This window comes from Protopterus annectens, chromosome 3.part1 (assembly GCF_019279795.1).
Source record: "Protopterus annectens isolate FY-2018-M chromosome 3.part1, PAN1.0, whole genome shotgun sequence".
Lineage (NCBI taxonomy): Eukaryota > Metazoa > Chordata > Ceratodontiformes > Protopteridae > Protopterus > Protopterus annectens.
In genome coordinates, this window is record NC_056732.1 from 197105607 (window position 1) to 197130365 (window position 24759).

Below are 24759 nucleotides of genomic sequence, written 5' to 3' on the forward strand. Positions count from 1 at the left end.
TCTTCTGTAACACATCAAGGCATCCTGACTGTACTGCCCACACCTTTTGCTCACCTTCATTTTCCTGTATCAGTTTTGAGAAGGTGAGCCCACTTTTTTCAGGCTGGGTCCATTGTTTTTCCAAATTGTTCATACTTCCTTGATAGCTGTTTTTTTTTCACATACTCTTAAAAGGCCTTGGTTATCCTGAACTCAAGAAGTCTTCTTTAGACCCTTCTAACATGGCTAACTTCCACACAGTTTCTAACCTTTCTTTCTTTGATAAGGTTATGAAGGTAATGCACATACAGCTACATTCATATCTCATGACTTGTAAACACCTAAATCCATATCAGCCTCATTCTAGATGTTAATACTGCACTGAGACAGCCCTCATAATAATTACCTCATTAGCAATGATCCACTGATGTTAGGAGGTCAATGGTTACATCTGATCTTTGTCCTCCATGATATCTCAGACAGCATTCAAGCCTGCATGTCAAGACATCATGATCAGCTGTCTACACATGCAGTGTGACTTAACCTCTATGCTGTTTTTTAAATTCTCTCAAGTCTTTTGGGTTTCTAATAACATGATTGGAATGGATCTCATTCCTAAGTCGAAAGCATGATTAAAGTTCATGAAATTAGTATTGTTTCAATCTTTGATGTCAGCTAGAAGTGCTCACTGCAGCACCTGCAATGTGCCCAGTAATGACTCCTTCTGCAATACGTATGAGGTTACATGTATTACTGTTATTGTCTTTCGGCTTTTTACCGGTTAGGGGTTGCCAAAGCGGAACTCTGGTCCACTAATGATTGGCAGTAGATTTTCATGAACGCTGAGGTGCCAGCTCAACGTTCGACCTTCAACAAAGGCACACCCATTTACGCATGTCTTTTGAACGCCCATCCAACCACGGGGAGGACATGCAGACTCCACACAGAAGGCACTCCCCGCACTCCAGCAGAGAATCGAACGGGAGAACCTCTTGCTGTGAGGCAACAATGCTACCGCTGCACCACCACAGATTTACTAAGGTTACATGTATTACTAACATATCTAAATACAACTGTAGATTCTTTTTCAGAAGACCCATTGCTCCTACTACTACTGGAACTGTCTGGGTGTCTTTCTTCCATATTGCTATTGTTTCTTCCTGCAAATCCTGATATTTTATGACTTTGTGTTTCTCTGTACACAAGACACTGTAGTCACTGGGTGGGGTGATTTCAATGATCAATCCTACTTCTTCTTTTCATGGACCACTATATCTGGTTTTCTAGCCTCTACCTTTTGAACTGTTGGTAATGGGTGATCCCATGTGATGTAGACCATCATTTTCTATGATGCATTGTGGCTCATAGTTCCAGTGTTTTTCAGCCACTTCAATACCATAATGCTTGCACAATCCCCAGTGTAACAGTCCTGCGACATTATTATGCCTTTTGGTATACAGTCCTCTTGCCATTAGTATGCCACACTCAGCAACGAGGTGTGCAACTCTTTCCAATTCTGTTTTATAAAACCTACATTTGTCTCTTAACGTGCAAGTATCTCACTCCCTTGTGCCTCCAATATTAACCTTTTATTGCTTGGTTTGAATTTGCCTCTCTATAACCATTCCTGCCTTCGATCCTGATCAACATGAGAAGCGTGTCCGACATGTTATAATTAAATCACCTCCCAAAGTAATGAAAGGCAAAATCGTATCTCTGTTTAATAGTACATTGATTAAATCTAGCACAAAACCGACAATTAGCTACGTCGTGGTCAGGGCCTAGACAAGGAATACAGTAAGAGTGAAAATCCTTATGAGGTATTTGCTTCCCACATGAAATACAATTATTAACTTTTTCTGACATCGGTCTGGAGCAAGAAAAAAGTTTCCCCAACGGGGTACTTAGCTTTGAAAAGAAGAATGTCTTTGGTATGAAGCACCAAAAACAACAGGAGTCAGCTGACAGGCACTTGCGAACTGCTTCCACTGCGCAGCAAGTTCTGTAACTGAATTTTTAATGCTCTTTGTGTTTATCTGTTTTATGTGGAGCTTTTCTCCCCAGGCCTCTACTGAAAATGGACATATATCCAGTTAGACTAGCCCGGTCAACAAATGTAAAATAAATAAATTTCCATTCCTGCTTGAAACCAATATGCTTCTGCTAGACAAAGCAGAGAAGTCATTTTAGATTTATTTTCCTCATGTTTCAAAACTTTCACTACATTTGGGTCTTGTGAAGTCAGCAGATATGTATGCAGTCCCACAATTGCAAATCTATACATGCAATCAGTTTCAAGGAGGCGCATCCCTCCTTTCGAACGGAGTATATAATCTTGGTACACAATGATTTTTATAAATTATTTGGTGAGCATGAAGCATCCTTCTTGTTTTCCTGTCTAATCTATCCAACACATTTTGGGGCCAATCAATCACTACAAAACTGTAATTTAAGAGAGGAAGAGCAAACTGGTTTATAGCCTGAATTTTGTTCCTAGATGCTAACCCTGTTTTCAGGATTAATTTTAAACTGCTGTTTCAGTTTGCCTCTTATCTCTCAGGTCACTTACAACAGGATGAATAACGTGTTGGTTCAAATGTAAGCTTTCCCACTTGCTTGCAAGATGCTGTGGGTCTCAATCCTTGTTCTGTTACTTTTCAAAAAGCAGGCTGTTGTTAATGGTTGTGATATTCAGCTACACCTCTCATTTTTTTCAGAAATGTGTCACATTCCGAGAAGATTGGAGGCAGTACCATATTGGATGGAAGACAGCTGAGCTGTACTAAAACTCATCAAGGACTGAGGCATATCTGCAGCATGTGAAGTGCACCAGTCTGTTCCCTTGCTCCTGTCATCCTAAATGCTGACAATAGGGCAGAATTCGTGCCATGCTTTGAAAATATGCACATTATGCTTGACAAATCATTGACAAAAATGTCTCAGGTGTTAATAGTTCTTAAGTCACTGTACAACCTTCCAAGGAACAGTTCCCAAACACAGCATATATTGTAACAATTACTCATTTACAAATATCTTTCTGTCTAGGTCAATGTAATATGCTCTCACCTTGGCTCAAAAATGCAGATCTTGCACTCCTTCAGCAAGTGCAGAAATCTGCTTTAAGAGAGTTTACTGGCGTCTCAAAAAAACAGTCATATCACTCCAGTGCTTTGGAATGTAGTCGCTCTGTCTGCTGAGACAAGAGTAATTTAGCACAGTATCCAGAGTTTGCGTCCCAGAGACTAGCAGGGATATCAGCTTAGCTATACCCCTGCCAAGGAGTTCAAGTAACAAGACTGCTCATCATACCCAGGACTCAGGCTTCAGGTATCCTGTTAAGTACTCATTTGTCTACTTAGTAACTGTCCCTAGATATCTTGCAAGTACTCATCTGTCTACTTAGTAACTGCCCCTAGATATCCTGTAAGTAATCATTTGTCTATTTAGTAACTGCCCCTAGATATCCTGTAAGCAATCATTTGTCTACTTAGTAATTGCCCAAAGATATCCTGTAAGTAATCATTTGTTTACTTAGTAACTGCCCCTATATATCTTGTAAGTAATCATTTGTCTGCTTAGTAACTGCCCCTAGATATCCTGTAAGTAATCATTTGTCTACTTAGTAACTGCCCCTAGATATCTTGCAAGTAATCATCTGTCTACTTAGTAACTGCCCCTAGATATCCTATAAGTAATCATTTGTCTACTAAGTTACTGCCTCTGCAATCAAACAGGTCCTCTTACTGAGCATATGAGATTGAGGCATTGTTTTGGAGGCACCTTAAAATCAGTCTGCTTCAGACATTTTTGTCTTAATTCTTGGGGGTCACTTTCTTAATTCTAGAGTTTGTCCTAGTTTTTTTTTCCTAACTAGTGCTACCCTGTTGTGAGTTTATTAGTCCTGCTGAAGAAAATTATTTTGATTTTATGACCGTTTTTATGATTGTTTTGAGTTTAATTAAAGCTTAAGGTGGAGCATCATCAATGATATGAAAATTGGAAAAAGTGGCTTGATAGTCTGTGCAGTCAACACCTCATACAACTTATCAAAAATCTGTTTGTCTTCATTTCTCTTCTACAATGTAAAGAATGTCACTTGGGTCGTCCCCTTCTTCACATCTCCCAGATTTACCACCATCCTCCAGATGTGCTTATTTCTTTCATTCATTTTAAGTGAGCCACTTTGAACCTCATTGGAATGACATCTGATTCCAATCTGCCAGGTCAGGTTTCCACTTGCTAAAGTCACCTTGGGTAATCATAGCTACAACTAAAACTACACTGCAGTTTGGTGTGTCCTGTGCACAGGTCATCTCAGTTTTTTGGATGTCATAAAGTAATACCAAGTATACTGCAAAACACCAGTCCATGACACTTGCAACATATCCTGCTTGCTTACCATGCCAGTTTTGCACCAAGCACCCTCCTCCAGCACTGCATGGTTTGCTTTCCCCATTAACCTTAAGACACACCTGAAGACCTCACTGACATCCAGTTAAACCATGTTGTACTACACTGCAAATCTTTACATCCTACACAGCACAGTTATTTAACTGCACAACAGTAGAAAGACAACAATTCAATAAGACAAAGCCAAACTTTATCTTATAAATGTTTTTTAAGATAATTCAAACCCCAAGAAGGCAGGTCTAAAAAGCACTCCCAGTAACTTTAAAGAGGCAGATGTCAGACTGGCATTTAGTTCACCTTCACCATTGTGAAGCCTGTTTATGAAGTCAAACCAGACCGATTAGTGGCTCTGTTAACAGCTGCCAGCCTAGTCAGTGATTACTGTTGCACCTTGCACTTGGTCCATTCCCGAGTCTCAGCAGATTCTTATACACCTCATTACAAAGTAAAGACTCTAACTTGGCTGCATCTTTCTTGCAATTTTTACTGAATGATTTGTCTTTGTGGCATTTTTACACTTTGGCTTGGATCCCTGTGTGAAGCTGAAAGCCCAGCTAACTAGAATTTTGTAAATAATTCTATGTCATTGTAAATATTAATATGATCCATAGGCTTGTCTTACAAAAGTAAGTAAACTGTATGTTATGTGCTGAGCTTCAAAAATGTAATCACAGTACACCCTGCTGGAGAAGAGCAATAATGTATATGGACTATACGCTTAAGCAAATGTAAGTTTTCATGGTATAAGTTGGAACATGCAGAGTTAACTTGAAAACTCTAAGAAAAAAAAGTTGACAAGTAAAGAGTTTTACGACAGTGCTTTCCACAGCAAAAAGACAGAATGTCTGCAGATATAAATTCCTTCCATTGTCTGGAAACAGAAATAATTACAGGTTTGAAGGGTAAAAACTACTTAACTGGTTTTATGACTTCCAGTTCCAGGCAACTTCTTAGGGATAAGTATTTCTGACACAGAGGCGTTCATTTTAAAGTTTCTGTTAGCCTGGGAACTAAAGGAAGAAGTGACAAGAATTATGTAATCTGAGATAACCCAGCAGAAATGTTTGAGAGTAATTTAAGAACCATCTCAGAGAATGAGTCAGTGCATTTTGCATCTTGTCTTGGATCTGAATACATCCATCTTCAGCACTTCTCATCTGTATTTGCCTTGCTCTGTAACACTTAGATCATAGTAACTCTCTAAAGATAGATAGGAAAAACAGTAAGATCAGTCTAGATATTTTCTGTATTTATGTCAGACTCTCCTACATGTTGTTTTAAAATATTTCCTGTGATTCTGAACTATGTTGTCACTTATTGTCTTGTGCTTTTATTATTTATTACTAAATATATTTAAACCTTTTAATTGTGGATGGTTTGTTTAGAGATATTTAAGCTCTTAGAGTACTTCCATGTGTATCTGGTGACACTGTACAGGCCACACTTGAATAGCCTTAGTTTGGTCACACTTACCATTTGGATAATAGTAACATTACACAGTAAGATTGGTCACCCTTTGGGAAGGGCCTTATAGTACCTGATAAAGAGTGGCTGGTGGCAGCTGGTACTACAGTACAGTATTGGAGGAAGGGGGCATAGCTAGTGAACCTGTGCCAGTCTTCTCCAGGAGTGTCTGTGTGTTTGCATATAAATCAAATCTCAAAGTGTGTGTGTATGTGTCAGCTACTTGGGCAGGGACATGAAGCACTGGTTGGACAGAGAAGGTGCTGGAGATTTTGGCTTGACCACTCAGCTGAGATCTTAACCTTATAGCTGTACCAGTGGGGAATCTTACTGGGGATCTGGAGAGAGAGAGGGAGAAACCAGCCCCAGACTGACTGTGATCTTTGTATGCTCTTAAGGGAAACTGTACTTTACTGTGCGTGTACTTGTCATCCTCCGAATGTGCACATCCCTCACTGGTGCTAGTAGTGAGGACCGAGGCTCCTTGATTACTGGGCCAGTGCAGGGGTGTCACACCCTAGATATCATTATATTTGTCCATGGCATTCATTGTTATGTCACAATCTGGCATCCTACCTGATTTTCCCAAGAGTAAACACTACAAGGGCTTGTTCTTGCATTTTCCTCCACATGACACAACCGCACCTTTACGAGGACATTCACTAAATAGACTGAAATTCTTTATCTTTGTCTTCTTTTACCCTTTTTAAAAATGCAATTGTTTTCTATTGTGACACTCTAATATACCATAGCAGTACCTTCTTACTGCTCTCCAACAGATATCCCACCTTCTTCTCAAAGTTGTCTTAAATCTTGTCAAACCGCATTCACTGTTTTACTTTCTTCATCCTCCACCTGCTTTAGATCAGAGTAAATATTGCAGCCTCTAAATGTTACATTAAGAAATGAATGAATGAATGAATAAATAAATAAATAAATGTGGTGTGACAACGGTAAGGCAAAAGAAATAAAATCCGAGCTTTAGCAGATGATGACACAGTACGTTATCAATGGGATTTTTAGTTTTGTTTATTTTTGGTGGGTTTTTTCCCCCCACTGCATAACGAGCATCAAGCCTCTCCTAGTCAATCGTCCCATATGCTATCCATCACTAGGCTGAAGGTTGACAGGAAAAGGCTATCATTTAGGTGGTTCAGATTTTTATCTTAAGCTTGACCTCTTACAAATGGTTGCCTTTTTCAAGTGAAGGACACATGAAATGGGATGACTGCGCTGGTCATCTCTCATTTCTGCAAGGTGAGTTAAAAAAAAAAACTGTCTTCCTGTTCTCATGCATAAGTGGTTGTTTCCTCAGTTGTCACCTAAAAAAATCATACTAACTCACGTGCTCACAACAGCCTGGACTCCCCCCCTACACACACACACACACACACACACACACACACACACACACACACACACACACACACACTCCTTGAAAGTCGAGCAGGACGTGTCCCTTAATTCTTCTCTGTCTTTGCCTGTCTGAATGCCAGACCCCGTCATCAAGCCTAGGCTGATGCAGTCATGGTCAGGGAAACATCTTTCTAAATCACAGAGCCAGGCACCAAGGATGTGGGGTAAAAAAAACAGGCATCTGAACTGCAAACTAAGTCATGATTATATTACAAATGTCCTGTTTAAAAACAGTGCAGATGTCAAACTGCCTTAAATAACTGAAATACTGAAATAATACAAAGCAAATTCAGAAAATGTAGCATTAAAAACATTGTGCATCTTTAAAATCCCAAAACAAGAGCTCTCTTAAAACAGAGACCATGTAACGTATAGCTTGAATTCTAATGGATCTACCATAACACCAGGAGCATGCCCCAATATGTAGAAATCTCAAAAAATGCCCACCTTCTGAAGAACCACGCAAATCTGCAGCACATTAAATTCAAGTGACGTATGAGGAAATCTGTAAATAACCATACGCTATCACAAATTAATACATTTATTCTGTCCACCCTTACAACATAACAAAAATTAAATACATTACTTAAAACCATGCAGACTCCTACAGGTTCATTCTCAAGGTACAATACACATACACAAATGACATGACTTTGTATATCATAGAACTTTTTTCCTTGTCACATAATCTAGACATACAGACAGTACAGGGGTCTGCAGTAAAAATGATGAGAGGATGACTTATCTGTTAAAAATTTATTAGAGAAAGAAAAAAAAAAAGAGGAAAACTTGCATTATCTTGCAGAAACTCCCAACATAATACAATGTCCTCCTCTGACCACTACACTACTCTGCAAGTGCTGAAACTACCGCTAACGCAGACATGAATCACTGTTCCAGGAACATTCACTTAACTAGGTCAGGAACAAATCATGATAAACAACATTCATTATGTCAGTCTAATACAGCAGACACATTTAAAGTAATTTTATTAACCAGACCTCAGAAACTGCATGGGGAGCATGGATTATATAACAGCACTGCAACAGTCTTTCAGAATGGCTAAAGAAACCACTGTTGTATTATCAGCAAAGCATTGCTAAAACACTTTTTTCAGTTCTAGTACAATTTCTGTCCCTTCTTTATAGACTCCATGCTGCTACCAAGCACAAATAGAGCATTTGCATTCTTTCCTGGCATGGTCATAATCTGCCATGCACGATAACACAGTTATTTCAAAATTATAAATAAACAAAAATGTAATGCGCCTAGTTGAATAACATTTTCAAATATACCCATTTTAATTAGGTCAAGCCTATAATTAAAAAAACAGCAATATTTGCTGTTTAATTAGGCACTATATCAAGCTATCTTAAAAGTGCCTACTAAGCATTTTCAGCTTCCAAACATAACATGCATTTTTTTCATAATTTTAATGAGCTTCACTTACTGCATTTATTAAGGAAGTCTTTAAAAGCTGCACTTCCCTCATATGGCACAACCATACTGTAAGCTTATTTCTAGACTTGAGGAAGTCATTAAACTTTTTTTTTTTTTTTTTAGCATTTGCAAAATGCTGAAGATATATATATTTTTTTTAGCATTTTCAAAATGCTGCATGTAAGGGCTTAATTACATAATGGAATGTGAAGGCAATAGGTTTCAGTCATATCCTCAAGTAAACTGTACTGTGACCTTAAAGACAAAAAGGAGATACAGATGCCCAAATTATCTGTCACTTTAACTACGTATATGAAGGTTATATAAGACAAAGTAATTCTTGCCTTATACCCAGCAGTGCTCTTGAATCTGATTTATGAAAACTAATCCTGCAAAACATAGCACCTCATCTACAACAGCCAGCTCCTTTTTTGTTTGTTTTTAATTTCACAACTCATTTACCCAATACTGCTGGCAGCATCTTGTTTCCAGGAGGAGCCTGATCCTGCCTACGTCTTTACTGAACAGAATGAAATGAGAACTAAGCGGTTAAGTCATTTGCCTCAGGCCACAATCCTGCACATATTTCCAATGGGATCTGAATGTGTAATTTGCAACTCTCAAGCTGAAATGCAAACCTGTAATATAAGGCAGTTTCTTTCTGGCTATAGATTAGAAGAATAAGACAGACAGACTGGGACAGTCAATGCGATGTTTGCTATGAGATCCCAAATATTTATCTTTATTTGTACTTATTTAAATATGTGGTCTTCATTTGGTTAAACAAACATTTCTCCACACTTTTATAGTGATTGTTTTCACAGTTCACCCAGGGTGGTATTCAACACCCAGGGAAATTTGGCCAAACTACTAGTAGTGCTGAAACACTTATTCACTGAAATAACAACACAATACATAGATGGGATCTCACTTTAAAATGCGTTCTGAATGACAGAACCTCAAAATTATAGCATCCCCCCCACACACACACACAAATGTGCTTTGTTGTAGGAAAGTGTAAGTAATGAAATATGAACAAAGATGCCCCTGAGGAAAACAACCTTACAGTTTTTGCTTTCTTCGTCAAGTGCGAATATGCAGTCATAAAAGCTTAGGAAGCATAATACAGCCAGCCAATGGAAACTGGTTTCAAAATGGTTCTATAAAGACTAATGTGGGGGATGCTAATAAAGATAAATACATTAATAACCAAAGTTCCTAAAGGGTAGGTGCCAAATGGGGTAAAATGCCCGGTTCAGCCCATCAAGTCTTCTCTTGTTTTGCAGTGTCCTTTCTCTCTTTCACGGATCGGATTATACCTCAATGGTCTTTTCATATCAATTTTACAATATCAAATAAAGAAATTCCAAAATGAAAGAAGAATGCACATAAAATCAAGCATTATTTCTTATTTTCTCCATACTGCTGTGTCAACACAACAACAAAAATAGATTGATAATGCAGATGAAGAGCAGATCATGAACATTGCTCATCTGCTTTAAACAGCTTTTCTGCTGGGAGGCAAGCCCCCCCCCCCCTTGCACTCCCTGATGCGGGGGGGGGGGCAAGCTCCCCACCCCCAGATTCATATACATAAACTCTAAGATTGCCAAACTTTGGAGAAAAGGGAACATTCCAAGAAATGGCCTTCTTGGACTTTAAATCCATTTTTTCCGCCCTTAAGTCTCTGCATTACATGACTCACTATAACATGTCCCATCATTTCAAATGATTACCACATAAATCACGTCAATCTAAAGGTGTTTTCTACATCCTGTCAGGTTTCTTAGGAGTCAAACCAAAAATGCTCTTGCTAGGCATGTTAGTGAATTTTATGACCATCATTATAAATTCACCATTCTCAGTAAAATTATTACTGATATTAGGGGGTGGTCCCTGGCAGATTCAACTGGAAATGGACGAATTACACTGGCAAATTTGTACTGCTGCTTATATGTACCCTGGTCTGAACGACCATGTCTCCATTAGTTGCATTTTGAAATATTTGTCAATGCGAAGGTGAAATAAATATTAATTTTGTTTATTAGTTATTAGTTATTTATTCATTATTATTTTTTCATTGTATTTTTATTGTATTTTTTGTAGATACCAGGATTTTCAATTAATAATCTATTTTAAGTTAAGGTTTTATTATTGTTATTCCTGGTTTAAGGCTGAATTTTATTATATATATACATATATATAAGTAAATTCTTGATATTATTGTTCTTTCCGGTTAAAGGTTGATTTTATCTGATTTTACCTGGGTGTTTTATATAAGTGAAGTTGTATAATTAATTATGTATAATTGAATAATTCACATCTCTATCAGGATATATTAAGATGGCTGAAAATTTCTTTTGGTATTTTATGTCTGAAGGAGGAGTGACATTGAGCCCTCCGAAAACGGTTTTATATTTTCCTGGGTAGCCTGCTCCTTCTAGCTCGTTTTTGTTTTTAGTTCGTTGTTTGTTGCTGCATTTCTTTTGGTTTGAGTTTTTTGGTTACAATGAGCGATTTTGGAGCGTCCCCCCAAGGTTCGTTATTTTCTCAAGTTGAATCTAATGGTGACAATTCTTCAAACAACAGGGCTGTAGCCGACGAGGCGAATGCTGAAGGCAATTTGACAGCCCTTTCGAGGTTGGTTATGGGTCGTATGGACAACCTCACTCAACGTATGGATTCTTTGCAAGCGGCTTGTGCATTTACCACTTTAAGAAGCCCGGGTTCTGGTTTATCTTCTTCAACCAATCCACCGGGGCAGAATCCTGCACCAGGAAGCGTTGTGCATTCCTTTCCAGCCGGAAGTAACAATCTTGCATCTATTCCAGCAGTGTCGGACATTCAGCCTGGGCAAGTTTTGAATGTTCAAGGTCCGAATCATGGTTTGCAAAGGAATAATTCTATTAATGTTGAAACAGCTGCTGTTCCAACGATTGGTAGTTTTTTAAGCAACAGCAATTTTTTTGACAACTTGACTGGAACAGCTGAACATGAAAACGGCGACACAACTGTAAGTAATATTGCAAACCTCATTGGCGTTTTTGATCAAAAACTTTTCAAGTTCAGGAAACTGCAACTTGAAATTTCTTATTTACAAGAGTGTTTGGCTAAGCAATTGGTCCCAAAGGGTTTGGGACAGTGGCGGTTTCCAGTCGGACTTGTTGAAGGTTCTCAATTCCACAAGGACCTTCTTGTTCTTTTCGATAAGCAAGGTTTTGAATTTATTAACATGCTCATTGCGCTGTATAAAACTGAGGTGGATGGTTTAAAATCCGATTTAGAGCTGCTTGAACATAGTATAAAAAATTATAGTGACTTTTTAAGGTACAAGTACGATTACACTCGCACCTTTACAAGTATTGAAGCCACCATGATTAAATTGACTAACATCAAAAAGAAAAAGATTGCTAGGGACATTCAAGAATATAGTGCTAACAAAGCGTATCCTCGTCCACCACCCTTTTTAAAGGTGCCTTACGGCACTGGGTGTACTGATAATTTCAGCACTGAGTCACCTAATGGGCTGGATGAGCAGCAGGAACTTGGATGTAGCAGTCAGGACAAGGAGGTTCAGCCTCTTCATCGTAGTGAGAGATTACTTAATAACACTAATACCAACTCTAATGACAATAAAGGAGCCAGTAGCAACTGGCATGTTCAAGAACCGATGAGTTCCAATGGTCAGAATGCTACAAATCAACAGGGTTTTCCCAGGAACAGGAAAGTCAGACAAACGAAATTGAGAGGGAGGAACAACCAGGGCAACACAAGGAACAAAAGAAATCAGTGCAGGAGATGATAAATCATCTCACTGACCCCCAGATTATTGTTGATTCTAAGGGTGATTTTCAAATATACAACTATACATCCTTTGATATCGACTCTGAATTAGATTAATTTTTTTCTAGGGGTCTGTCTTTTGTGCCTGATTCACATTTTAACTTGGTTAAAACTATTATTGACCTGAAGCTATTTGTAAGAAAATTGAATTTAAGAATTCTAATGGGTGATAAGAGTTCTACCATCAGTTCCCTTAAAATTTCTAGTGTATTTAACCCTCCTTTGCATGAAATGTTACGGCAATTTGAGAAAATGTGTGAGCATAATTTAAGGGCCCTGACTGTTAGTAAACCTTGTAATTTTAAACAAGGTTTTAACATCACTAGACACCAACAAGAATTCATCACAATGTTGCAGAAATGCAACATTAGGGTTATGAAACCTGACAAGGGGGGAGGTTTGGTTTTTATGGATTATTTTCTTTATGTTGAAAAAATGTTGATGCTGTTGAACACTGAGTCTTATGTTTTAGTTAGTATCAACAAAGTTAATACTGCTTATACTAAAATAAGGGGGATTATAGAAGACCTATTTCTGGAAAGGGTGATTGATATCGATTTGTACCAGTATTTGATGGTGTTAGCCCCTAAGCTTCTGGTCTTGTTTGGAATCCCCAAAATCCATAAATCCATTTCTGACCCTCCTTTTAGACCCATAGTAAATGGCCAAGGCTCTATCACTTATGCATGTGCCAAATTTATAGACAGTATTTTAACTCCATTGATCAATCAAGAGTCCCAGATTTGTAAGGACTCGTAGAGTTTTCTCCAGGACATCAATAAAATTCCATTTAATAAGAACTTTTGGTTTTTGACCATTAATATTAAGGATGTATATACTGTCATTCCCCAGAATTTGGGTATGCAATGGGTTCGTGAATTCTTAACTGATAAGAAGATCAATGATAATACCATTTATTTGGTTGAAACATTATTGGAGATTGTTTTAAATTACAACTTTATGTTGTTGATGGTAAAATTTTCTTACAAAAATCAGGGGTGGCAATGGGTTCCCCCTATGGTGGTAGCTTTGCCAGTTGTGTGTTGGCCCACTGGGAAAGGTCACTTTTGTTTACCAACGCATTGTTTGATGAGTGTGTCGCCTGGTACACTAGGTACCAGGACGACATGTTCATTATTTGGAAAGCACCACAATCTTTAGTTCCAACATTCATTACTAGCATTTCTGGTATGACTGACTTTTTGGAATTCACGTATAACTTACAGGAGACAAACATCAACTATCTGGACATTTTGTTATCCAAAGACATAGTTAACTTGAAATATAAAAGTGTCATTTATAGAAAGCCTACATATTCAAATGCTTTCCTTCATTTCACCAGTTGCCACCCTAGCCATCAAAACAGAACTGTTGTGAAAGGGCAGATAGTCAGGGCGGCTAGGATGATATCTGAAGCAGATGATTTTTTTAGTGGAATGTGAGCATTTGAGTGCTATTTTCATCAATAGGGGGTATCCATCCCGCTTTGTTTATGAAATTAAATCTGAGGTTATGTATAAAAGACATTCTGATTTTTATAGACCGATATTGATTGGGAACATTAGTACTCATGAGGGTGAGTTAATGATCCTTAATGAACCACAAAACAAGTTCAATATTAATGTCCCCTTTGGAACTAGCTTTTTGTGCACATATAGTGTAGATCATCTTGAAATAAGGAAGTTGTTTAATAAGAACTGGGCTCTCATCACCGAAGATACTCATCTTTGTAGTAAGTTAGGTGACAGCCCTAGAATTACATTTAGGAGGGGTTATAACTTGAAAGCATTACTTGAAGTAAAACAACAATTTGGGAATAATCAAAATTTTGGGATGACAAAATGCGGGGCATGTAGACAGTGCAAGTATGTTTGTACAGACACTATGGTTAAAGTTAGAGATCAAACATTTAATATCATGGGAAAAATTTAATTGTGAAACTAGAGGTGTGGTTTATGCTGCGTTCTGTCAGAGATGCGCTGCTTTTTATATGGGTAAGACCAAGAGGAAATTAAAGCAGCGCATCTATGAGCATGTGTATGCTATCAACAAAAAAGATCTTAACAATGCTCTTGCTAGGATTGTTAGTGAATTTTATGACCATCATTTTAAATTCACCATTCTCAGTAAAATTATTACTGACATTAGGGGTGGTCCCTGGCAAATTCAACTGGAAATGGATGAATTACACTGGCATATTCGTACTGCTGCTTATATGTACCCTGGTCTGAACGACCATGTCTCCATTAGTTGCATTTTGAAATATTTGTCAATGCGAAGGTGAAAGAAGTATTAATTTTATTAGTTATTAGTTATTTATTCATTATTATTTTTTCATTGTATTTTTACTGTATTTTTTTTAGATACTAGGATTTTCAATTAATAATCTATTTTAAGTTAAGGTTTTATTATTGTTATTCCTGGTTTAAGGCTAAATTTTATTATATATATATACATATATATATAAGTAAATTCTTGATGTTATTGTTATTTCCGGTTAAAGGTTGATTTTATCTGATTTCACCTGGGTGTTTTATATAATTGAAGTTGTATAATTAGTTATGTATAATTGAATAATTCACATCTCTATCAGGATATATTAAGATGGCTGAAAATTTCTTTTGGTATTTTATGTCTGAAGGAGTGACATTGAGCTCTCCGAAAGCGTTAGCTAATAAAACGGTTTTATATTTTCCTGGGTGGCCTGCTCCTTCTAGCTCGTTTTAGTTTTTAGTAGGTTTCTTAAGAGTGACATATTATGCAATAGGTGACTGACCATTATCATTTTGTATATCTTTTGCATCAAGAACCTTCAGCAACTTTCTGCACCTCTTTTCAGAAGAAGGGAATTCACCACAAGCCAGATGAAAAATTCACCTACATAATTCAAGGCATCCATAAAAGAGATTTTTTTCTTTCTGTCAGAAACCCTGCAGAATAAGATGAGTAAGAATCAGAGTCCAGAGACTGAACAGAACAAACCTGTTGTATAATCACCAAAAGTTAATGAGCAAAAGACTTCCACAAAAAAATAACTTCTTTTCTGTCCTTAGAAAAAACTTGCTTCTGGTACCTCAGCCTTGATGCTTCTGCTTTCTGAGGGAAATCAAAACCAGATTAACCATACTTGGCAATGAAAAAGCAAATTCTTTCAGTTATGAAAGTTAACTTATAAACAGCATTATTTTCTTTACAAACAAACCAGAAACTGTCATAACATAACTGACCAGTTTAACTTGGTATTTAATCAATGTTGTGCCAAAGTGTTAATGTTCAAAATCATTTGTCCAAGTTTCAACAATGTTAATGTTCCATCACTGGACTAAACACACACACACACACACACACACACACACACACACACACACACACACACACACACACACACACACACACACACACACACACACACACACACACACACACACACACACACTGCTCAACAATACTTACCCAGTGTGTCAACTTCATCCGTTTCTTTAACCAGTTCATAACCAACTCTCATGACTGCACTATTAAAACGCAGTCACACAATCTACTTTATTCATTTAACTGTCATAATCCAGTCCTTACATGGCCTTGGCAGTAGCAACAATGTGAAGCATTACCACATCACCATTAGTCCTCCCATAATAATTACTGCTACTTCAAAGAAAGATTAGACATCTTGCACACTGGCAAATGTTTACTTTAGCTGTGCCTTAAATAGCACATTTGTTGCTACTCTTCCAAGTCCTGAATTGTACCACTCACCAACTTTATCCTCCAAATTTTTAATGGCCTCTAGCACATCCAACTTTCTCAGACTATCAACCCTCCTTAGGCTGTTAAATGCCTTCACTCGCCCTTCATTCTTCCTCTCCTTTCAGTCCAGATGAATCACTGGCACCATGTTCATCATATAGTCTGGTGTCAGTCATCCTCGCCAAGGACCATTCATGCAAAATGCAGGAATAACTTTACCAGAATATTATTACCAATTGAGTAGCATCAATAGCTTTAAACTAGCCAACATGAACACAAAATGAACCAGCAGTAAAATCCCACTACTGAAACCATGGCAAGAATAGAACCACACTCTAGCTGCACCATGGTCAACTACATTTATCTTTGGAAAACAACTTGTACATCTCTAAAACAACTTAGAATGGTGAAAGAGAAAGGGTCATATTGGTTAGTTCATCAGATCCTCTGCATTATGACAAAGCTCTTCCAGCAGTATGGATGGAATTAATCTTTAATGATATTAACATTTATATCATAAAACTTCTAATTACTGATTCTCTCAGTCCCCTCGGCAGAAACTTTATTATTGGTGATTTCAACACAGGTGGACATGGACAACTTTAAATCACTCCATTCTACTGCTCACATTAACTCAGTCTACATGGATTTTTACAAATCATTGCTCTCCCTACTAGAGACATTGAAATAACTAGAATTTTGTTTTGGAACATACAATTAGGGAAGTAATAGCATGGGAGGAGGCCAGGAAGACATCTGCATTGCAGGCTAGTGATTCCCTCCCCTATCAGGCACTGATATCGGAATACAGACAAAGATAAAGGGATAGGAGAATCTTAAATGAAAGACCTGCAATGGTTGAGGTTTTAACTGAATCTAGAACAGAAGCTGCTACTAAAAATAGGGATAATAGTAGGGCATATAAAACACTGCATGATAACTATAGGAATCAATCAGAAGAGGACAGAAAAGATTAGAGACAGATCAGATGTCATTCACAAAGAAACAATGGGATGACATTTGTATGGCTACGAAATATGCAATAAAGTCAAAAATATTTAGAATTTTTCCCTGGAAGTGTTTGCATAGATACATTTATACCCCAAGCAGACTCCAAAGAATTATCCTCAGGATGATGGCATATGCTGGATGTGTGATAGGGAAGAAAGGTAAATGGGAACATATGTTTTGGGAGTGTAATGAGTTGACAGACTTTAAAAATTCTCTACAGTCTCGTCTGTTGGGGAATACTGGGCGAGCAAATGTGTGTAACTACGGAAATCGCTTTTTTTTTTGAGCAGGGATACAGGATCTGAATTGCTTAGCCATAGTAAGGCCTTGTTAAGTTTAATTCTGGTGACTGCCAAAAAAAGCAATTACTCAAAATGGAAATCAAAATCAAAACCAACTATATTTAAGCAGTGAAGCAGTGAATATTGTAACACAGATAAAAGACCAGGAGGTGAGATCTTTAGAAAAGGACAGAAGTAAATTCCATAGACAAAATGTAAGCTGTGGGAGCAATGCATGCAGATACACATTTTGGAGGACGAATGAGGTTTAAGAGATGGCAGGAATTGAAAAATGTATGTAATGTTGCCTAGATTATAGTATATATAACAATGTATGTGATGTCTCAAGTTTGCAACTTGTTATTATGGTTTTTCTATATTTACATAAATGCAAGTTTGTCTATGTCACAAGTAATAATGCAACAAAGAGGTTTAAAAAAAGAAAGGACTGGAATTTTGCTGGGGGCACAAACATCTCCAGTGAGCAAGCAGCCACTGTGAGTCTGCAAGCAATCTACAGGCAGATCACTCCAAAGGACCAAATAGCTTGCCAACTCTTGCCATTGGGTAAAGGATTTTACAGGGGGTGCAAATGTTCATCTAACCTAGAAAGGGAAGTCAGGCTGGACATCAAGCCTTCATGAGGCTGATGTCTCAGTTAAGAGTACTGTAGCAGCATCCAAGAAAGAAAGAATAGCACTGTGTTTCTCGGAGGGAAGTACTCTGGCCTAATGGAGGGCAGGTTTACAGTGGACACAAATCATGTATATTTATCAGTGGTAGATCTCCACTACCTCAAAATGGCCACCAATGCTCCTCCATGTGGATGAAAGACTGTACTATCCAGAATACCTTTCTACTTGGAAGGGTTTTTTTTCAACCACAGGAATATGAGCTCACAGTCCTTTTTTTTTTTTTTTTAAGCCAAGCCTAATTACATTGGGTCAGATATGCAACCAGGAGTGCTCCATGGTATTGTTGCATTATAAATCTTTATTGTTCAGTGACATTGCATTTTGCTTGTGTTAGCACTGTTGCCTTAAAGACTCTATTTGTAAATGACATTGCATTTTCTCATATGTGTATTGTTGCATTATGAATCTTTATTGTTCAGTGACATTGCATTTTTCTCGTATTAGTACTGCTGACTTCAAGAATCTTTACTGCTCATTGACATTGCATCTTTTTCATATCTGTACTGTTGTATTATAACGCTTTCTTTTTCCCTCAATGACATTGCATTTTTTCCATGTTTGTATTACTGCATTATAAAAGCTTTACTGCTCATTGATATTGCCTTTGTGTGCATGTTTGAATGTCAACATCTTTTCTGTTGAGTTCTGGGGAAGGGAGTAAATGTATGGTTTCATTACATGCATATCCTCACTCTGCCTTACTGCTAACTATTGCACTGTTGAAATAATTTCTTTGTTGTTGTGCTATTGCCCTTTAAAACTAGAGTGTCACCTAGAATAAAATCTGTTATCACTTGCCACCTTGGGGTGTTGGGCCTAAAGAAGGGGTGTCACCAGAGTCAGGTAGGAAGGAACCCATATCTACCTCAGCTACACTTGCGGGTGCGCTACACTAGTACACATGTGATTAAGGTACACGCTATCTTAGCTCTCAGCATCACCGGCCTGAGTTTCAGTATGACTTCTAATTACTAAATGGAACTTGACTTCATAAAGTTGATGTACTCTACTGTCTCCCTAAATAAAGATGGGTAAGAATTTCTCTTTCCAAGCAGTACAAGCACTGGAGACAGAAATAAATTAATTGTGCCATTCACTTCACAAACGAGTACTGACTTACCTCTCAGCTGCCTCACCAATTGAGCCTTTTAGCCACTGTCCAGCAGTATCAGCTCCTACTCCTATTGTGTCATCATGTGAACTGGAGGAAGACTGGTCCGACATAGAAGGGGGAAGTACTGGTGGTACTCTGTCATCCTCAATAATGACCATGTCATCTGGTGGCATATTCACAGTGGGAGAAAATCCATAATTACCTGAAAAATATAAGAATGGGCCATCAAACCTAGAAAATGTCCCATATCTACAAAGAGTAAATGCTATATAAAAATGAAGAAATATGCCCATATAGTTAAGATAGTATCAGTTTAAACTCTCCACATCAACTGTATAACATATAAGCAAATGAACTATTTAAAATAAAAAGATGACTCTAAACATGCAGTGGGAATTCAACACTAGTTTCCACAATCAGAAGTTATAATTGTGTATCTTGTGCTTTTGCCAGGTAAACAGAACCAGGATTTTAGTTTATAATGCTCTCCTTGTAGGACCATGCCGAAGGAAGGCTGTTCCGTCCCCCCATATACCACTTCAATGAATCAATCACAGTACAGTCTATACCTTCAGTAGTGGTTAAAACTTTTAACACATATCAGCAGTCCTAATTAAAACTACGTCAGCATGAAAAATGCAAACATATTATGGCTGATACTGTTGTCACCCATGTGCTAGACTAATTTTTGTGTTATTCACTGCTTACTTGCTTTTTCACAACTTCTTACTTGTATACAGTTTTTGTAAATAATTAAATGAATACACTTATATCATTCTACTCTAAGCCAGGAAATAATCTAACTTTATGTGCTACTTACGGCTTGCTTGTTTTGTCACAGTATGATTGCTTGTATTATATATATATATATTGCTTTTTTATCATTAGATTCTACACTTTGGTTGTGTACCACGGGCTGCATCTGGAAATGCTCCACTGGGATCTCAGTAAATGAATGAATGAATACAGCATGAATAAACCTCTTCCCCACCACCTTCTAGGTATTCCTACCTATGATATACTACTGGCAATGAAGAGCAGATGCTTCCTGTTTCTAGAACATCTTGACTTATTGAAGTTCCAACTCTGATGAACTCAATTAAAGAACCAAACAGAAGACAGAAGGGAGAAGGCATAGCCTTCTAAAGGTCTAACTGGACAAGCAACTCCACAGACAAGGAATGCATGTGACATACAGTTTGTGTATCATCAGATGATGTTCAGGCAACAGAAAATGCTGTTAATACACTGTAGGGTAACAAAAGCACTCCCTTGCATTTATCAGGTAGCAGCAGAAATTATAAAAATTGATCACAACGGCAGGGGAACACCAAAGTATGTTGTCACATATGGAAGGAAAAAACACCAAAGATGGCAAAGGATACCATTTCCTGCAGCTGTCAAATGGACTACGGCACTGGCAGGATTATGATGAATGAAATGTTCATGATACTGGGACAACAGAGGAAAACAGGACTTTGCATGCTAGTCAACTGGCAGATTTCAACAATAATAAACAGCAAATGTGTGAGGCTTTACATACGTACATGCATACAAAAGGAGACCAAGTGTGAACCCTGACAGCTCTATAGTTAAAGAAATAAAGCTCTGTGACCTAGCTGACCTTACATTAATTAGCATGTGACTTGAATGAATATCAGTTCACCAATCTCGGGGGGGGGGGGGTCTGGTCAGCTACAGTGCTGATATCTATTATGATGGATGATATGGGCTTGGCAAGCAGCATGCATGTTCTGAATCCATTACTATATGTTTGTGGAAGCACATGTGCTTTTCAGGGATGTTGTAGAAAATCCTTGCTTCATAGGCACATTAGCTGCCATGGGAATGAGATCAGGCTAGCATCACAAAAACTATCTGATGGCTGCATAGTTGACAGCTGTCCTGCACCAGTACGACTCTGGCATCTACATAGCAAGCATAACACATACTTTATTACATAGCAAGAACAACAAGCACTTTTTTACAAGTGTGCGAGGTTGAGAGCACCTGGAATAGGGAATACACACTTATTCTGGCATCCTGGGGACTCTGCAATCTTGGTGTTAATATATACTTAGCAAGGGATGTGAGGGGTGCAGGATAACTTGCCTCCCTGCAATTTTTTCTTAAATTTTGGATGTTCCAAGGTTAATCCTCAAACATACACAGTCGGCTGTTGATGTTTTGTCGATGTTAATATAATGATGTTTTCGATGTCAATATTATGGCCCACGGGTTCCCTGCAGAATATTACGTGTGCTTTTGTTCAATGGCCATTTAGTTGACCAGATACGACAAACTAAGCAGCTGATCAACAGATTTTCGAGATCCCACAAGTCCAGGAGTTGGAGAATGTACCCTTTTTCCATGTTTGTGTGATTTTTGGAGTTAGTATATTTAATTAACTGGGGCTGGGGATGCTTGGCCCCCTGTAAAAAAAATAATGTTTTTGTTTTTTTAAGTTTTGCATGCACAGAGGTGGTTTCTCGGCGCATGCGTACTGGCATGTTGATGTCAGGGTTTTTTACATTTTGCCAGTCAATGTTAGGTGTACTTGATTTTTCCTACTACATATATATATATATATATATATATATATATATATATATATATATATATATATATACACACACACACACACACACACACATATACATACACACACACACATACATATATAGACATACAGTCACTAGCCAAGCTGACTAAAATTTTTAAATGTAACAATTTGCTCATCAAGCAAAGGGCTCCAAATAGAGGCCTCATAAATATTTAATCAGGTGTTTGGAATGTTTTGCTAAATACTCGGCATACTGTCAAGTCTAGCAATGTAATGATGCAGTGATGTCAGGACGGAGGCACAGCCATGGGGGCAGTTCTGCATTGTAAAAGACACTAAATAAATCAATGCAAATTACTTCCTACAATCTGCTGTAGCTGCATGGCTGCTTAATAGTTTGTATATTAGGTTGCCCAAATCAGGTTCAGAATTCTCCAAGCTAACTCCAATGGGCAGTAGCACTTGTCCAGGTGAGGGTCTCCAGACTATAAGTGCAGAAAGTTTTGTTCAAATGACTGAGGATATGAAGCAGGCTTCAACCGTGTGTCTCGTCTAATCTGGACTAGGGTCATGGACCCTCAAGAATAATTTTGACTATGGATATGGATAAAAAGATAAAATCAGTAAAAATGTTTTAGTCCCTTTAGTCTTATATACAGGTCAGGCATATTTTTATCAACTAGAAGAGAAGGTGTGCATAGCAATTACTAGAGAGTTGAATGAATTTAACCAGGAGGGGAAGAGGGCAAGAGTCAAGTGGGATAAGTTGATCCTGCTACTAGAAAAAGGTGGTTTGGCATTACCTGATTTGAAGGGATATTTTAGAGCTACACATTTAAGACTCACATACATAAGCCAAGTAGAAAGCTACAATTCAAAGTGGAATGGGATGATGATGAAGCAGGGGGTAATTCAAGAAATAAGGAAAGAGCTTGAGTTTTTATTCAGATCCTTAAGAATAGTTTTGTAAAATGAGACTCAGATCCTTAAGGAGAATAAAGTATAGTTTTGTAAAATCATACCATGACATTAGATGTCCTTCTCTTCACTATTGCAGGGGGATCCATGAAGGCTCTATGTCTGTTGCTGTAGATGCTGCTAGTTTTAGGGACAGTACCAGGTGGAAAGGCTTGAGTTACTGTTCCTATATGGACGATACACAATTTTACTTTTTCTCTCAAGATGAAATGACTGCTCTTACAACCCTAAAAAATACAATGAAGTCATTCTGAACTGGATATAACTTAGGAAAGGGAGGCTCAATCATCAAAATATGATGGCAGCAACCATTCATGCTACTGCCAAAGACAATTTCAGTTTCTTGCCATTACTCCATAACTTATTATGGAAGACGGAGTATGAGAATGAAGAACCTTGATGAGTCACGACTGTCATAACAGTCTCACAGTTTCATCTGTGAAATATCATCCAAATCAAACTCTTTGCTCCAGTGGAAGACCTTGCCATGGAAATTCATGCACCTGTTTCTTCCCTGTCAGACTATAGCAATGCTCTTTTACCTGGACTTACACAGTCTAATCTTCAGCTTCCACAGCAAGTACAGAGCTCTGCAGCAGACCCTCGTGAGTCTGTCCCACTGGGATTAGATCACACCTGTGCTACAAAGTCTCCAGATAGCCTTAAAATTACTGTATAATAAATTATTACTACTTCTACACAGCTGTGATCAAACATATTTCAAGGAGGTACAGGCATTCTGTTAACTGACCTGCTCCTACACTTAGTTGGTAACAGTCTGCTAGTGGCTCCAGAGAGGGGAGTAGAATCTTTGTTTTGATATTAGTTTCCTTCCGGGGGCTATTCCTGTGGATTCCATCATGAAATATATGGTGCATGTTTGTGGTCATCTTCTAAAGAGATTTAAGTTGTTGACTGTAATGTGTCATACTCACACCTCAGACTTTATAATGGCTGCTCTGTTCATTTTTCCTATTCTCCTTTGTTTCTCATGACTACATTACAATGACTGGTTACTGCAACAACAGAAATGACTGTCAAAGCATCAACAAAATGAAAAAAAAAGCAAATAAAATGGAAAAATTAATAATTAAAATTAACCACTGCATTGCCAACTGGTTCACAGACCAGATGCAGATAATCAAAGCAGGTAAAGTTACCTCTACAAAGAGACCAGTCACCAACGGAGTCCCATACGGTCCTGTGCTGAGCCATCTGCTGTTTGTCATCTACGTTTTTGAAAAGTCAATACCAAAGGGCTCAGGCTGAGTGAGTTTGCAGATGAATGCAAGCTAGGAAGAGTCAATGAATACCCAAATGACTTAGTCATCCTGCAGGAAGGTTTGCCTCAAATAATTGGTGTCAAAATCATGGTCTGAAACTAAATTCCAAAAAATGCATTATTGTATCCTTTGGGAAGTCATCTACTGCAGGGAACTACCACACTGACAATACTACCCTAAGAGTTGACCCAGTTGTTTAGGATTTGAGAACTTATTTGGACAGTGCCCTAACTTTTGACCAACATGTGTCTATTTTTTTAAACACACTTTTATTGAATTATCACTTGTGACATAGGGAAATTTACATTTATACAAAAATAATCAAACTGTATTAACAAACATTATACTTTACATATATTGCTATATAGCATATAACCTAAGCAACATTGCATACATTATTTAATTCCTGACCCTTTTATTTTTTAAGCAAGAAACATCTATATTAAACCATCACTTAGAACATAAACAATCAGACATTTATATAAATGAAAACAAACCACACCGATACAATCGAATTTGCAAGCATTTTACATCACAA